Here is a 17,242-nt window from a genome sequence, read left to right as displayed (position 1 = left end):
GGGAAAAATATTATAATATTAAAATTATACCTAAAAAATAAATCTTTCTTTGTAAATCATATTTATTGTCGTGCATTTAAAATTATATATCTCACACATAAAAATATGTATAATGAAATTCTCGAACATAAAAAAAAATAAGCATATAACAAAATAACTTATAATATAATATACATAATAAATAACAAAATAACTTATAATAGATAATAAATTCAAAATAATATCATATCAATTCAACGTTTCTAAAGTGAACAAGCTTTCATTTAATAATATATATGTGATATTATTACAACATACATTTCAAAATATGTAATTAAAAAAATATTTATATATAATAATATTTTAAAATAATACACAATTTAAAATATTAATATTTAATTATAAAAATATGATATAAATAATAATCATAAACCTTTTGTATATATATATATATATATAAACCCACAAAACCATGATAGCAAAAACTGTGGGTTGAAACCATCGAATGCTATCACATCCACGTGGGACATTATGAGTTCACAAAACTCTGTAATGTGATATACCCCAAGCGAAAGTTCACATCCACGTCGGACATTCAAATGCTGTCACATCCACGTGGGACATTATGAGCTCACAAAACTCTGTAAAGTGATATACCCCAAGCGAAAGTTCATAAGATTAGCATGTGATGGAATGAAGTGTGAACTCAAAATCAACGTTTACTTAACTCAGAAAATATGACGTGGGAGGCGGGACTTTAGTTACCCGTTGAAAATTAAAATATTGAGGCCATCTATTTATCCACGTACGTCATCTCTTACGAAATATTTATCGACGTCATCCAATACGGAATAAAACTACCCCTTCATTTACGCACGACTACAAACGTCTCTCACGCCTTAAATATCGGCACCGTTGTCACAGCACGCGTTGTTACAGCTGGCAATACGCGGTTTGACCACTTGTTTATGTACTCCCCAACTCGCGACTCCGGCGAGTCGCATTATAAATTCATTTTAACACAAGTGCGTTTAGCTTTTCATTTTAACGCAAGTGAGTTTAGCTTTCAGTTTGCTCGCCTCTGGCATTTATTTGGAGACATTTTAGCGCGCAATATGGAGAAATCCGCACAACTCCAAGAGCAGCATGCCCGCGCTCACCCGGACGAAGGTTGCAGACAAAATTGCCGCCAATTTAAGGGAATCCGAATGAGAAAATGGGGAAAGTGGGTGTCCGAAATTCGCATTCCCGTATCCAGAGAGAAGATATGGCTGGGGTCTTACAAAACCGCCGAGCAGGCCGCACGTGCCTACGACGTGGCAACGTATTGCCTGAGAGGACCCACCGCCAAACTCAATTTCCCCAATTTTCTGCCTGACATACCGTCTGCGGCTTCTCTTTCTCCTCCTCAAATTCAGCATGCCGCCGCCAAATATGCCTTGGACGAAATTCCTTTGATTTCTCCCTCTCTGCAGAATATACAAAATGATAAGAAGAAGCCGAAGAAGAAGCCGACATTGCCATCACGACCGTCTTCGGTTTCAGAAATCGATTTATCATGTCATAGTCAGCGGATTCCGGAGGCGCAGGACTTGGGGTTGTGGCAGTCCCCGTTTGACGGCAATGGAGGACTCAATTTGGAGAAAATCCCGTCAATTGACGAGGTGTCGGCGGCTTTGGAGTTCAATATTTCTGCGCAGGACCCGTATCCGTAAATGTTCTATCAATCGGCTGAGCTGTGGAACTTCGGAGACGTTTGAATTACTTACAGAGTTACAAGGACTGGGGGCAAGGAATATCCCCTGCCAAAATCCCTTTTGCAGGGTTGTTGTTTGACCCTTTCGCCAGAACGATTTTTCAATTTCTGGTAATTGTATAAGGTGACTGGGGGCAAGGAATATCCCCTGCCAAAACCCCTTTTGCAGGGTTGTTGTTTGACCCTTTCGGCAGAGTGATTTTTCAGTTTCTAGTAATTGTACAAGGTTTTTAGAATTTTGGAAAAAATAATATTTATTTATTTTTTAATTATATAAGGTTTTAGAATTTTGGAAAAGATAAAATTTATTTATTTTTTAATTTATGAGGCGTATATTAGTTGGTGACATAAGTTTAAATTTTATGAGAGAGTTTGACCATGGAAGTTTTTTTGGGAAATTAGAACACTTTATAAATATCCAAAGTTCAAATGAGTTTTAACATATTTTTGGTGCTAGCAATCAGCTACACAAGTATCCAAATTTAAATGAATTTTAACATAATTTTGATGATAGCAATTTGTTGATAGACAAATCTAGTAATAACAATTTATGAATAGATAGATTATTCTTCCATCCAACATTAATTAACTCTCATTTAAACTCAGCTTAATTATAAAAAAATAAAATAATTTTTTCGATAATATAAGTATAAACATGTATACAATTTTTTGGATCATAAAATTTTAAAATATTTTATAATTATGTATTTTATTTAATTTAAATTCTAATTTATTAAAGTACATTTTGTTGAGATTCACAAGCATTAGGTATAGACCACTCACAAAATATGTTCTCCCGTTGGCAACCTCTTCCAAGGAACAAGGTTAAGGTCAAATTTCATGGGCTCTCTCTGGGAAACCCGTTATCCAGAGGTATAGGCATCTTCCTCATTGATGCCAAAGAATCCATACCCCATATCTATGTTGGATGGAGGGGACATGATATAAATAAATTACTTGAACTACATGCTCTAAAAACATGGATTCAATTGGCAATCTAATATGCTTTTAGGTTTTGCATCTATTAATATAGGAGGATTTCTGAATTCTAATGGATGCCATCAATGAATTTAGGAATGAATCCATTTAAGCCAAGTGTTTACTAACTATTGCTTATTGTGGCTTCTACGTAAAGCTTAAAAGGCATAAGTGAGGATATCATGAAAATCCTTCCCATGTCAAAATATTAGCACACTAATTAGCCGATGAAAGAATCTCCAAAAGAGTAAGACAACTCGGAGAACATCAACCTTTTAATATAATGCCCTAAATTTCTTAAGAGGATATGACTCCAAGCACTCGATATTAAGAGAATAATGTTGGGAAGAGTGAAATCCACTGATGTATATGAAGATGACTCCAAGCACGGTGAGTCATTTGACAAGATATGGAGAGGACAATATTAGTATACCTACATTAATGTTATGGGAGCTCAAGAACAACACATAGGATATTGTTGAATAATGTATGTTGGTAGAGAAAAGGGTAATAATGGTGTTTATTAATAATCATTCAATGTAGCGTGGTTATTTTGCTATCGCTAACCGCTTGGGACACATCGCTATCTTGTACCATCCTGTATGGTTCGAATAGCTTTGAAAAATACCATTGCTATTGTTACAAGTATGAATTCCACCCTCTCTCTATTTAAGTTTGAGATAAGCAACCTTAAGGAAGAGAGTGAGGAGATGGAGGCAATTCCTCCCAAAAGATGGGATAGAGAAATTTTGAAAATCTTATGTCCATCGCTTCATGCTTTTGTAGATAGCAATCATGCATTTTGTGGGTGGATTTGACTTTATTCACAAGATTACTATCATGCAATAATACTAGCAATTGTCCCAAAAGGTACAAAGAGAGGCCGATAGGATTATTAAATTAGAATTGTTGAATTTCTCTAGAAGAGATGTTGTTTCAAGCCTACAAGGAGCAAAGAGATTTGATGTTTGGAGTTCTATGCTTTTTGGACACCATATTTCTTTAAATACAACTTAATTTTTTAGAAAAGTTCAAGCCCAATGCAGTTCTTCCATGCAGACATACACTTAAACCGCTACTGGGCTTATGATATTGACAAATTCAAAGTAAACTGGTATACAAGAGAATGTACCAAGCTAAACCACAAGCTACATATCTTCAGACCTGAAAAAGTACATAACAATGGTTTGGAAAATCAATAGCGATATCATAATTGCTTTTCCTTCCACATACATACAATTGCTCCAAAGGCAAGGACAAGAAAATTTTCAGCTCTAGTGAGCTCCAGTGGGTCACTAAAACGAGTGACCACTAATGGATTTCACATTTATACAAGGAATTGGCAAGGGATTTTACATGGACTCCACTCAACTTTAGACACAGCTTCAGCCAATATGCAGAGTGATTGAAATTGAACACAGCTAAGTAGTGACATTGGCTCACAGTAATACACCAAGTATAAAATATTGAAGCTTTTACAGAAGCAAGGAGCAAGAAAAATTATGAAGCTCAGAGAAGTAGATTTAAATCAATCAAAGCTTGTTGAACGGCTATAACATCCATAGAAATAATCTTCCAAGGTTCTGCTCTCATGTACAAGATCTACACTTTGATCTGGACTACTGTTTGATACCAAATCATCATCAACTCCAAGCATTGCAAGTGATAGATGAGTTTGGATGTCACAACTCCCAGAGTTTGCTCCAGATTCATCCTCAATCAATTCATCTAATTCCATGGACATTGTCAATTGCCTCTTGGTCCAATAAGGTAGGTCATCTCCTTCTCCTCGTAGTAATTTCAAAATCTGCAATAATAAGTTACAGACAAACAATGAGGAAGAATAAATTCACGCTCTTACATTAACATTTATCCATTGTTTGAAATTTGACAAAGCTAGTTTAATGCAAAGGTAAGCCACTTTATTTGGGGAAACAAAAGCTTTCAATTCAGATCTTGCAATCCAGATTTCAGCTAGGATAGTGATTCTCAGGAAAGATATATACTCTCTTGATATTGGAGCGAAAGCAGATATGCTGTCTCTTCTTGCCTATTCAGGGAGGGGTAATTTGCACACTGAAGCTTTGGTTTGAGATATGATGTAAACTCTTTTGCTAATAGTCAAAGAATCTTATATTTCATTAATGGAAAAAGAGATTATTGGCAATTGAGGCTTTGAATATTTTGCCATAATCTACCTTCAGCATTCAGGGCTAACCTATTTAAGGGTGATGATTTTACAAATTGAACTACTGAACAAATGTTTAGATTACAACCTTAAACACTAGATCTAAACACCCTTAACTCTATGTCAGAAGGATATAAACTCGATATTTCATGTGCCATTCTTCGTTATGGGCAAAAACAATTCTAGCACTAACTCCTCACAGGAAAGGAAATGTCTTCAAGCAACTCAATTTGACATAAGATCAGAAACTAAAACATATATACGCAACTAAAGAGAATAAGAGTAATTACTCTGTTCATTCGAGGTCAAAACTGAGCTGCCTGTCTCAGACAACATGTTGCACCAATGACCATTCTCTTCATCTCGCTCATGTCATAAGCATCTTCCAAAAACTGGATCTGTAAGTTCTTTTACAGAGCCAGCTGCCAGTAATGGCCTTGCCTAAATTTTGAAATTTAAAAGAGATTAAGATTCTGAACCAAGACAAAGAAACCAAAAGAATGCAAAATTATCAAATACAAAACAAGCAAGGACACTAGAGCCCTACCCACATAACCAGGTTTTCTTGGCCTTTAGGATTCTTGTCATTGATTAGTTTTCTTCCAGTTATTAGCTCTAGAAGAACTACTCCAAAGGAATACACGTTCGTCTTCTCATTAACCTTGCCACACATGAAATATTCTGGAGCCAGATACTTGAAATATGATAGCAGCTAGTTTTAGTGCCAGATGACAAATAGAAAAGCATATAACAGATGTCAATCAGAAAATGAAAAGATTTTAATTCCAGGGAAAATAAATTACAAAATAACTTAAAAGGCACAGTTTTATTACATACGTTTAAATTTTTTTCACCATATCGACCCTTGGAGGTTCTAAAATAAAAATGGGCAAAACCCCAATGGTGTTTAGGTAACTTGTAAAAAAAGGAAATACTGAAAAGTTCAATACCGTTGGCGATGCGGCTTCTGTACATGTAATTGTCTAGTCAATTTAATGTTTTAAATTGCTCTACATAAATTATCAATCCGGGTATCGTAAACTGATGAAGTGTGGTGCACCATATGTGCTTAGTTAACCTTTTTCTTACTTCGTTGTTTTGTAGTTTGTTTTGGGGGTTTTGTTCTTGTTGGTTTCCTAAAGTGTCTAATGCAAATAAAAATCCTATTCTAAGGTCTTAAGAATACTTTTAAAGAACAAGTATGGATAGAGATTTCAAGACAAGGCCTATGTCCCTAATGGTAACTTCCAAAACTTAGCACTTCAAAAGATCTTAAAACATGTTATTGATGGAATTAGTACTTAAACAAAAGTGTAAATATGCAGCGACTTCAATCAAAATAGAATGCAATAACCAATCAATGAGCTAGTGACTATGAAACCCAGTATCCTTGCTGCTGTATAAAAAGAAAACTGAAGAAAGTAAAAACTGAACTTAAAGCAACTCAAAGACTGAAAGCAAAACAACTAACTCACACTACTTCAACTCTTCTGATCCTTTACCCTTCAGCTCAATCTACCTTATGGGAAGCAATCATGAACAAGTTAAGCAATATGATATCTAAATAGCAGGGAATTAAATTGCATAAAGGAAACTAATCACACTACTTCAACTCTTCTGATCCTTTACCCTTCAGCTCAATCTACCTTATGGGAAGCAATCATGAACAAGTTAAGCAATATGATATCTATATTGCAAGAAAGCAAACTAAATCACACTACAATAAGTAATATTCTGATTCCTTACTAATAGAGTCACTTGACTATAGAAAGAAACCATAAACAAATGAGTAGTATGATGTCTAAGTAGCAGAAAAATAAATAAGCAAAACACAATTTGAAAAATGACAGTGCTGGAATTAAACTTCAAAAAATGAAAATCAGCAGGAAGGACAAGATGATTCCGTCATGTCATTAGTCATTTAAAAGCTATGTGCATTACTAACCTACAATCAACCGGTTGAACACACTTGCATGAATGAAAAATCTAATCTATCAAACTTGAAAGCAATCAAATGGCATAATGAAATCAAAGCAAAATTTATAAAATGAAATCTACTCTACCTTACATTCTAATATGCTCAATGACATCTACTTCACATCTCCTTCCATGTTGAGAACATCAAAGCTTTATTCAAATTCTTCAAAATTACAAAGTACAACAAAGCTCTCCAAAGCTTTCTAAAGCCATCAAGGAAGAACTCCAAACTCTAAGCTCTAAGCTCTAAGCTAAAAGACTAACAAGCTAAGCTCCCAAATGAAAGAGAGAGATCTCCTATTTATACAAAAAGATGAGAAGCCATCTCATTAATGAGAATCCATGAATCTCTCCCTCTACCTCTAGAGTCCTAATCAAAATAGGAACTGATAAGACACATGTCTTCTTAGAGTTACAATACAATTAGGAGATGTGACACATATCCTCATGATTCCATGATTCTTTCCACTCAAATTCGAATTTGGCCTTACAGTGCCACATAAGGGTCTTCTAGAAGCCTCCTTTCAACCTACACATGTCAACAATCTCAACTCATTTGTTAGGTATAAGCATATGCACATTATTTTCTAATGTTTAACCACAAATTCACTTAAAATGCTTAGAAATAATAAAGATTGGAAAAACATAAAGGTAGCCCAATGATAATGAAAGTGGGATGAATGTGGTGACATAGTAGTGAAATGGAGGTGATATAATGGACATAATAGTGAAAGTGTAATGGAAATGAATGACATTTTCAAGACTCAACATACCCCCCAACTGAAGCTATTGCATGTCCTCATGCAATATATATTACATTAACTCTTTTGATCCTTGAGCTTTGGCTTAACTTTGCATGATATCATTTGATAACTTCATATTTCTGCAAAGTGTTTCACTTGAATTGCAACATGTTGGTTCTTGTGTTACAACCATTTTTTTTGTTGTTGCTTTCTATTTTGATCTTTGAACTTTGCATAATGATATTTTGATTATTGTTGCAAAGTATATCTTTATTGGATTGCATGATGGTTGGTTCTTGTGTGACAACTATGATTTTGTTTGTATCCAATTTATCCTTTAAACACTTTTTTCAAAAGCCATTGTATGCTCATAATAGCAATGTAATAATTAATATATGTTGGAAGTATGTGAGCTCTTGAATATGATATGGACATGGCAAGATATGAATATGAATGTATCCCCCCCCAACTAATGGTATTGGCAATTTTATGAAATGAGAAAGAGAAATGTTTTTCCAACAATTATCATTCTAGCTTTTTATGGAATTATATGGTCAAAAGTTAGAAAATGACGTACCTTCACTTACCCTTTGGAATGGATGAGTTGTATGTGTAGTGGCTGAAAATTTCTGATCATATTCTTCTTCAAGTGGCTGAACAAGAGGAGTCATGGATAGAGAGATAAGATGACTTTTTATTGCTTCTACTAAAACTCGCTGAATCTGCTCCAAAATACTGAAAATAATAGTCTTCATGTCTTCAAAACTCATTGGCACAATTCCTACTATGTGAAAAGATGTTCTAATGTCGAACATAGTAGGAAATTGTTGGCTTAGTGGCCATTAATAGATGCCACTAGTCAACACGAGAACTCTCACCATTGATGACAATGAGAGTCAAGATGCCCAAACACATCTTGCTAGGTACGAATGAATTTGCTGAAGTCGAGTCACCTAGAAGATCTGACGAACAAGGGACATTAATGTATTCCCATTGTTTGTCAGCACGAGGACTTGCCATTAAGGCATGCAAGCCTCAAGGTGTTTTTACAAAGAACTTAGACTCAAAGGACTATGGACTCAATAATTTGCATTGAAGCAGGGCTTATTTGCGGAATGAAAATGACAGGAAATGAAAGATGAAAATGGAAGATGGCAATGGAGAGTAGAAATGGCAATGAGCAATAAGCACGTGAATGAGCCTCTTGCTGTTATTTGTGGGTTATGAATGGACAAAAAGAGATGGAAATTGTATGTGAATGTAAGTGGAAAGTATGGAGTGGAATGAGGTGAATGGTTTACTATGAAGTATGGATGTGATGGATGGATGTGATGGAGACAATAGTATCTGAAAGTTTTTTTTTTCAAGTGTTTGGATCTGATTTTGCATCAGCATATCTCCTCTTTGTTGCTGATCATCCCCTTATGAAACAAATTGGTCTCTTAGAGAGACACCATTCTCTTGTAGTCATTTGTCCTTCCTCCTAGAACCTGCAAAAAAAATTAATACTTCTTCTACAATGGAATGTAAGATTATCAAAGGAAAGAGATGGCCAATCTTTCTAGTTATGATATTTACACACAAAACTAAGAATTTGTATTAATGAAACAAGTTCTCAAAGGAAAAATCAAAAGAATTTATACCTGATTTGGAATTAGTGCCTCAAGTTGATGTTGCTTATTTTCGGCAATTTATTTCATTATTTGTCATTTCAAACTCAAATGATGGATTTCTCATTGTGTAGATCTTGTTAAGATCTTTCCAATGGTACTTAAATCATCAAAATCTGATTTTGTATGAAAAAGTTAAGCTGATTTGAACAATGAGGTTTTTCTGGCTGCGGAATTGGAGAACAGATGCAGAATTGGACTTTAGCTGCGGAATGTGCACAGTTCTGTAGCTAAAAATCTTGAATAAAAAGTTAGCCATTCATCTTTCATCATCAGTCCAAAATTAATCAATACCTTCAGAAAAGTGAGCAAATAACTTGTTCATTTCATTGATTCAAAATTATTATTTTTTCTTGACATGCAGCGACTGAGTGTGGCGACTTAGTGATAACACTCAACTTGACTTCCCTTTGACCGGGGTCTTTTTCATCAAATTTGACCAAATGAATAGGACACATCCATGTACTGACATTCCCCCAACTACCCATGTGGTTTGTTTTGGTTGATGACACCTGCAACCTAGAGTTTAACAAAATAGCTGTGGAAAGTTGGATCAGCTGCGGAAAGTGGCTGGATTCCGCAGCTAATGAAAATAGAGTGTAGAAAATACTGTGAAATGGAGTGGCTGTGTGCGTGGAAAAGGAGAAAAAAAAATATGGAGGATGTAACTCAATTTAACTCAAGTTTCTGCCCTCAACAGTCCTCCCATCATTCCTTCTGTTCTTTAAAACTCATTTGAATTAGCAGAAATGGTCAGGGTTTATGAAGGAAACCAGCAACTGTAAGTGGATATCAGAGAATAGGTACATGGAATGAGGCAGAATAGAGAACAAAATGGGGTGAAGGTTTATGTGAGCATGGTTGAAATGAAGCCATGAGGTCAATAGAACATTAGGGGAAGAAAGTGCATCCGACAAATTTTAAAAGTGGGTGGCTGTAGAATGGACGCAAGCACGTTTATAAAACAACTGTTGATTTTGTCCTTCGTTATTAAAAAACTGGCAGTAATCCTAGACAAGATTCCGAATACCATAATCATTAATTAAAAATAGAGTGATGCTGTGAAGAGTCGTAGCCAACCAGATCACGTAATGGAGAGCCGTCTTGGATTGGAACTGTTGTTTATCGGGTGTTAATGAATTGCAAACGGGTGGCATAAGGGTAGAAGACGTGGTGGCAAAGGGTGGAAGACGTGGTAAAGGTAGAGTAGGTGCTAGCACAGAACCAAATTGGAATTCCCCTTTCTCAGGCACGCCGAATTCAATCATAATTTGTTCAAAAATCCGTTTTTTACACGCGGCAGGCAAAAATGGGCTCCAAAGAACCGAGGATTTCTCCCAGACCACCACAAATTTCTTCAAACAATTTCTGGGTTATCTAATTGACCCAGCTGGCAAAAAAACCCATGTTTTCTTTTCTTGAAATTTGCCTCCGTTTGAGCAAATCGAGCGTTTGAAATTAGGTGTTTTTCTGCTGTTTACGTTTTTCTGAGTTTTTTGTTTTGTTTTGTTTGTCAGGTGTATTACACAGGTACGATAACAGGGCTGAAGCACTGGGGCAATGTATTTTGGAATGCACATATTCCTAATCAATCTGGAGTAGCTAGAACCTTCAACGATTCATGAAAACCTTCACTTAGTTTTTAGTACAAGTGATTCCAAACTGACCCCAAAACCTGTTCAATAACAGCCTTGCCTGTCAGAGGAATCCTCTGCGTGTTTATCTTTCTATTCATGTAAATCAACGCTCTAATATTCTTCAAATTGGGATAGTCATAAGTCACATATGTTTCAATCCTTTTGCAACATATTCATAGTTGTTTTGTTCACTTTCAGGAAGACGCCATTGAAGATTTGCCTCTAACGCAGTAGCTGTAAGATTTTCCATGTCTCTGGATGTATATCAATAATACCATGGAAATGAAAAGCAGCTTAGCTTTTAGAGTCTTCTTTCGTTCACAATTTTGTTGCAAAAGTCCTGCACCATAAATACCTACAAACTAACTGGTATGCAAGGAAGGCCACTGATTTTCTCACAAATGTTTGGCAGGCATCTCCATATAGGTATGGTCTCAGTAGGGATGCTCCAGCTGGACTAAGGGATGGAAAGAATGATTGAGATAAGAAATAGCAGCTGTAACAATGTTAATGGTACTCCAGCAATGGATGGAATATAGATGAGTGTTTAAGATTTCCACTAACATTGACCTACTACCGTTGATTACAAATGTCAGGCAGACAACTAAAGAATGATTTTGCAGATTTTTTTTTTTTTTTTGAGGCCACAGTGAAAGCTAGGATTGAGGATAACCATAGATTGTTTTTCTTCTCTTTTTTTTCTCTGAAATTGTGAAATTTTATAAAAAGGATTAATGATTTTCAATTTCAGGCAGCAAATACTTCAAGAAAAACATGCTAAAAACAAGACTTTGACTGAGGTCCTAGGCTAGTTTTTCATCGATCTGAGCTGGGTGACTAGGATAGGATCCATGTCGGGACAATTTTGGAGATGCCCATGTGGTCGGTTTTTGCATTGGATGTCTGTAACCTACTAAACCTTGGAACAACTGCGAAATTCTCAACTAGCTGCGGAATCAAGGCACTTTCCGCAGCTAAGTTGTAAACCTTATTAAAATAGGATGCAATGTTTTGAAGACCACTACAAACCATAACCAGACAATTTTGGACAATTTGAACCTATCAAAGCAGTTGAGTTTCAATTTTTTTTTTTGAATCAATTGAAATGATGAAGTTTATTTTGTCTCCTCTTTGTTTTTATTTTTTTTCTTTTTTTTTTATAACAATTCTTTTTCTGATCCTCCAAATCACACAAAGTGCAGGAGGAAAGCATACTCAAGAATTATTATTTTTTTTTTTTTTTACATAACAATCCTTTTTCTGATCCTCCAGATCACACAAAGTGCAGGAGGAGAGCATACTTAAGAATTATTAATTTTTTTTTAGGTGTAAGAAATAAGGTCTCCTAATTACACTTCCCTGGCAACGGCACCAAAATGTCTAGTCAATTTAATGTCTTAAATTGCTCTACATAAATTATCAATCCGGGTATCGTAAACCGATGAAGTGTGTTGCACCATATGTGCTTAGTTAACCTTTTTCTTACTTCGTTGTTTTATAGTTTGTTTTGGGGGTTTTGTTCTTGTTGGTTTCCTAAAGTGTCTAATGCAAATAAAAATCCTATTCTAAGGTCTCAAGAATACTTTTAAAGGACAAGTATGGATAGAGATTTCAAGACAAGGCCTATGTCCCTAATGGTAACTTCCAAAACTTAGCACTTCAAAAGATCTTAAAACATGTTATTGATGGAATTAGTACTTAAACAAAAGTGTAAATATGTAGCTACTTCAATCAAAATAGAATGCAATAACCAATGAATGAGCTAGTGACTATGAAACCCAGTATCCTCGCTGCTGTATAAAAAGAAAACTGAAGAAAGTAAAAAATGAACTTAAAGAAACTCAAAGGATGAAAGCAAAGCAACTAATTCACACTACTTCAACTCTTCTGATCCTTTACCCTTCAGCTCAATCTACCTTATGGGAAGCAATCATGAACAAGTTAAACAATATGATATCTAAATTGCAGGGAATTAAATTGCATAAAGGAAACTAATCACACCACTTCAACTCATCTGATCCTTTACCCTTCAGCTCAATCTACCTTATGGGAAGCAATCATGAACAAGATAAGCAATATGATATCTAAATTGCAAGAAAGCAAACTAAATCACACTACAATAAGTAATATTATGATTCCTTACTAATAGAGTCATTTGACTATAGAAAGAAACCATAAACAAATGAGTAATATGATGTCTAAGTAGCAGAAAAATAAATAAACAAAACACAATTTGAAAAATGACAGTGCTGGAATTAAACTTCAGAAAATGAAAATTAGCAGGAAGGACAAGATGATTCTGTCATGTCATTAATCATTAAAAAGCTATGTGCATTACTAACCTACAATCAACCGGTTGAACACACTTGCATGAATTAAAATTGCATGAATGAAAAATCTAATCTATCAAACTTGAAAGCAATCAAATGACATAATGAAATCAAATCAAAATTTACAAAATGAAATCTACTCTACCTTACATTCTAATATGCTCCATGACATCTACTTCACATCTCCTTCCATGTTGAGAACATCAAAGCTTTATTCAAATTCTTCAAAATTACAAAGTACAACAAAGCTCTCCGAAGCTTTCTAAAGCCATCAAAGAAGAACTCCAAACTCTAAGCTCTAAGCTAAAAGACTAACAAGCTAAGCTCCCAAATGAAGGAGAGAGATCCCCTATTTATACAAAAAGATGAGAAGCCATCTCATTAATGAGAATCCATGAATATCTCCGTCTACCTCTAGAGTCCTAATTAAAATAGGAACTGATAAGACACATGTCTTCTTAGAGTTACAATACAATTAGGAGATGTGACACATATCCTCATGATCCCATGATTCTTTCCACTCAAATTCGAATTTGGTCTTACAGTGCCACATAAGGGTCTTCTAGAAGCCTCCTTTCAACCTACACATGTGTTACACTAAAATTTGTCACCATGACTATTTGCAGTCGGTATGGCTCCATCAACTGTCATACTATCCTCCTTGGCAAGTCTTATACCTCTGCTTCTCATGTCAAACCCCAAGAAAGAAAGAAAGCCCTTAAAAAGTCAATTAACTCTGGTTACACAGTTTCTCTTAACCTTACCTGCGTGTACGCACCTCAAGTTCACAATACCTGCGTACTTGTACGCTCTGTCTGTAAAGGGGTGGGTGCGTACTCCTGTAAAGGTCAAAAGGCGCGAGTTTTACTTCAAAAAAGTTACTTGTGGTCGAATCTATAGCATTCTAGAAGATGGTTTGACGTGTATTGAGCGCCTCCAGATGGTTCATGCATCCCAAAGAAAGAGGAACTTATCCCATCAAGAGGGGAGCTATCCCATTGAAAGAGGGGCTTATCCCATTGATGGTGGACCTGTTTAACTTCCTCCAAAGCATTATAAATATAGGCATTGGGCTAGAGGGAGGAGAGGTTGAAAGCTGAACATTCCTAAGGGTAGATGCTGCTGAAATTAGGACTCCCTTATAGAGCTTGAGAGGAGAGATTTCCATCCTTTCTTAGCTTCATTTGGAAGTGGGTGAGCTAATCAAAGTAAAGGAAAACTCTTGCTGGACCCTGGGAGGGACTTGCACAACACCAAGGCACTGGTTGTAATGGTTTCTTTTGTTTCCAATTAATACAATTAAGTTCATTTTTCTCAACAAGTTGTTATATATAATTTGTTTCATATACTTCTTGGTCTTTATGATGAATATGTTTTATTATATGAGTTATTCAGGTGCTATGTAATCGTTTGCTTGTTAGTGAATGCAGGTTTCAAAGAGAAGGAGGAGCTGATCTGGATCGGAGAGGCTTGGCTGCTACAAACAACGTTGGACTAAAGGTATGCTTTAAACACCTGGTTGCTTGTATTTTAAATGCATATTTAGGGAAAGATAGTGCTTGATTGTCTTGTTTGTCACTAGAAAGCCTTAGCTTCTAGGGAGGTCAGTTTTGTTCGCAAAATTGACTCTTTCCGCATGACAAAATGGCGACTCCACTGGGGAATCCATGGATTTGATTGATTTCTCTTTTGATTGATACTTTGATTTGAGAAAAGTCGATTTCTTTTTGGTTTTTGACTGATTGACTGCGAATTTGAGTGGAATAGCTTAGGGTTAAATTAGTTTTTATTTTTCTTGGTTTTGCTAGCAGTACGCACCCTCTGCGTTAAGCACAGTACGTACCTGTACGCACTGCAGCTTTGTACACAGAGCGTGGCCGCACCTGTGAAAACAGGCTGCCTGCGTACCCTGTCAAAAGTTGAGAAAATTCCAATTTTTTCCTTTTTGCCTCCTAGATTTTGTTTATAATTTGTTTTTTGCTGCCCAGATCCACTGGTTACCTGTCAAAAGTTTTCATCTAAGTTTGTTTCATTAGTATCAAGAGTTTTAGTGAAGTTCATAGAAGTTCTAGCCTTAGGTTTAATTTTTTGCATCGGTCTTGTAGTGACTTTGGCTTTAGAAGTTGTAAAAACCTTGGATTTCCCTGGTTTTTTTTTCAGTATTCTTAGGAGTCGGACCTTTCGTAAAATCCACCTTTGTGAGAAACCTACCTTTGTGTTGTCTCTTTGCGGAATTTCGAGAAAGCTTGTTTGTTAAAGCTGTGAATTTCATTATTAAGAAAAAGAACAAAAGATTTTTATTTTTGTTTTTGACTGGTTTATGATTCTGCATGAACTAGTCCTTGGTTGAATTGTAACTGAGTAAAACATCCTGGAATTATATTTTGTAGGCTTTTACCTCATTAGATTTGCTTTTAGGTAAATTTCTCTTAGATTTGCTTTTAGGTAAAATTGATTTGATTTTCATAGATTTTTTAAAATTGATTTTTGTTAAGTAGTTTTACATGCTTTGTTAATATAGGAAAAATACAAAAATCTCTTTTGAAGAAAGTTTGTTTTAGTAGCATTTGAAGTCTTTGAAAAGAGAAAGGAAGATTTCGTGAAATAATTAGTGGTCATGTGTTGTATGCTTTGAAAAAGATAAAGAGATTGTTTCTTTGATTTTCATTGCCAAGAAAGTTGTCTTTATAAATTTTGCATTCTTCAACTCTCTTAGCTAGGGAATTCATTGAAAAGGAAAGACAGTTTAAATCATCTTAGGTGCATCTTTTTAGTGGATTTGAGTCGAGTCTACACACCATCAGTTTCATCTCCACTACCTTTTGTCCTAAAGAAAAGCCATAAAAATTAACGCTTAAAGTAAAATTTACTTAGTAACTTTTTATTTACTAGGGCTCTGAAACACCAATATAGATCAGGCTAGTGTCTTGGAGTAGGAGAGTAATTAACTCTCCAAGACAGCAAAACTAAACAAGTAGCTCATCTTGTGATAGGATAAATCCAATAGTTACATTTATGCTCTGGGAAAGCTCCTCTTAAAGGAGAAGCACGAGATCGTGTCCGAACCAGTGAGGGGATCAATCCTCCTTCATTGGGAATGACGCCAGATACACACGTACTACAAACGGTAAACCTCGGATTGACCATTGTCGAGGAGCCTGGGGTCACTTGTCGGTAAACCTTGGATTATTGTCAAGGAGTCGGCAAGGGGATTGAGCTTGATACTCTGCCCTTGCGTGCTATCGGATCGTAGACTGTTCCCCCAGGTATATTTGTTGCTGTTGGTGACCTTAGTGACCATTATCTTTAGGGTTCTACCCAAGGTGACGGTGGAGGGAAGATCCCACTGTACCTGGAGCAGACGTCAACTAGACTCACTTGGATTTTCTGGAGGGTTCACTTCACTCGAGACGGTTAAAGTGGAGGAACTTGTGCTAGTCTATTCATTAAGCAGGTTGCCGGGGTAACTGTTCCACCCGCCACTTCTGTACTGGATTCTGCGATGTTGGATTTCATCACCAACTAGTGTTTTCGGTCCGGAAGGTTACTGTTTGTGTATGGTTTGACGCCCTAGATTCTTTAGGCGTGTGATTCGAATTTGTTTGGTTCTTTAGAGACTTTAGGCGGTTTGCTTTGAGATTTTACTTTGTTTGCGTGTGCAGTAGTTAAAAGTTTTTTAACTGTGGCTGAATTACCGAGACAGTCCCGTAGACTTTGGGGCCAGTCTCCTGAGATTGTAACCGTGGCCGATTTGTTGAGGAAGTCCCATAGACTTCGGGGCCAACCTCCTGAAGACGTCCCGGGTCATTACGAAGGTTTGAAAGTCCTTGTAACTCCTAGTGGCAGTAAAGTAGGTTCACTTGAAGAAGGAGAGTCTTCGTTGGTAGTTCATCCTGATTACCAAAGTCTAGAAACAGGTTATAATCCTGAAGCTATTGCAGTTTCCGAGCTTGCTGGTAGTTTTTCATCTACTAGTGATATAGG

General features: G+C 36.0%; 1 long non-coding RNA gene and 1 pseudogene across 1 annotated transcript; one reads left to right on the top strand and one right to left on the bottom strand.

Moving 5' to 3' along the window:
* The first annotated feature begins 995 nt into the window (after positions 1-995).
* On the top strand, positions 996-2,004 carry LOC149176313 (ethylene-responsive transcription factor ERF011 pseudogene; annotated as a pseudogene).
* Positions 2,005-3,963: 1,959 nt separating this feature from the next.
* LOC149176312 (uncharacterized) lies at positions 3,964-5,292 on the bottom strand. The gene is made up of 2 exons (XR_016258634.1): positions 5,192-5,292; positions 3,964-4,520 (listed from the first exon to the last, which is right to left on the bottom strand). It is a non-coding gene; the product is annotated as an uncharacterized LOC149176312 (long non-coding RNA).
* Positions 5,293-17,242: the final 11,950 nt, after the last annotated feature.

This window comes from Pinus tabuliformis, chromosome 4_1 (genome assembly GCF_031772625.1).
Source record: "Pinus tabuliformis cultivar Carrire ecotype Pingquan chromosome 4_1, CPIR1, whole genome shotgun sequence".
Lineage (NCBI taxonomy): Eukaryota > Viridiplantae > Streptophyta > Pinopsida > Pinales > Pinaceae > Pinus > Pinus tabuliformis.
Note: the sequence above shows the minus strand (reverse complement) of the source record. Positions and strands in the feature narration are given on the sequence as shown.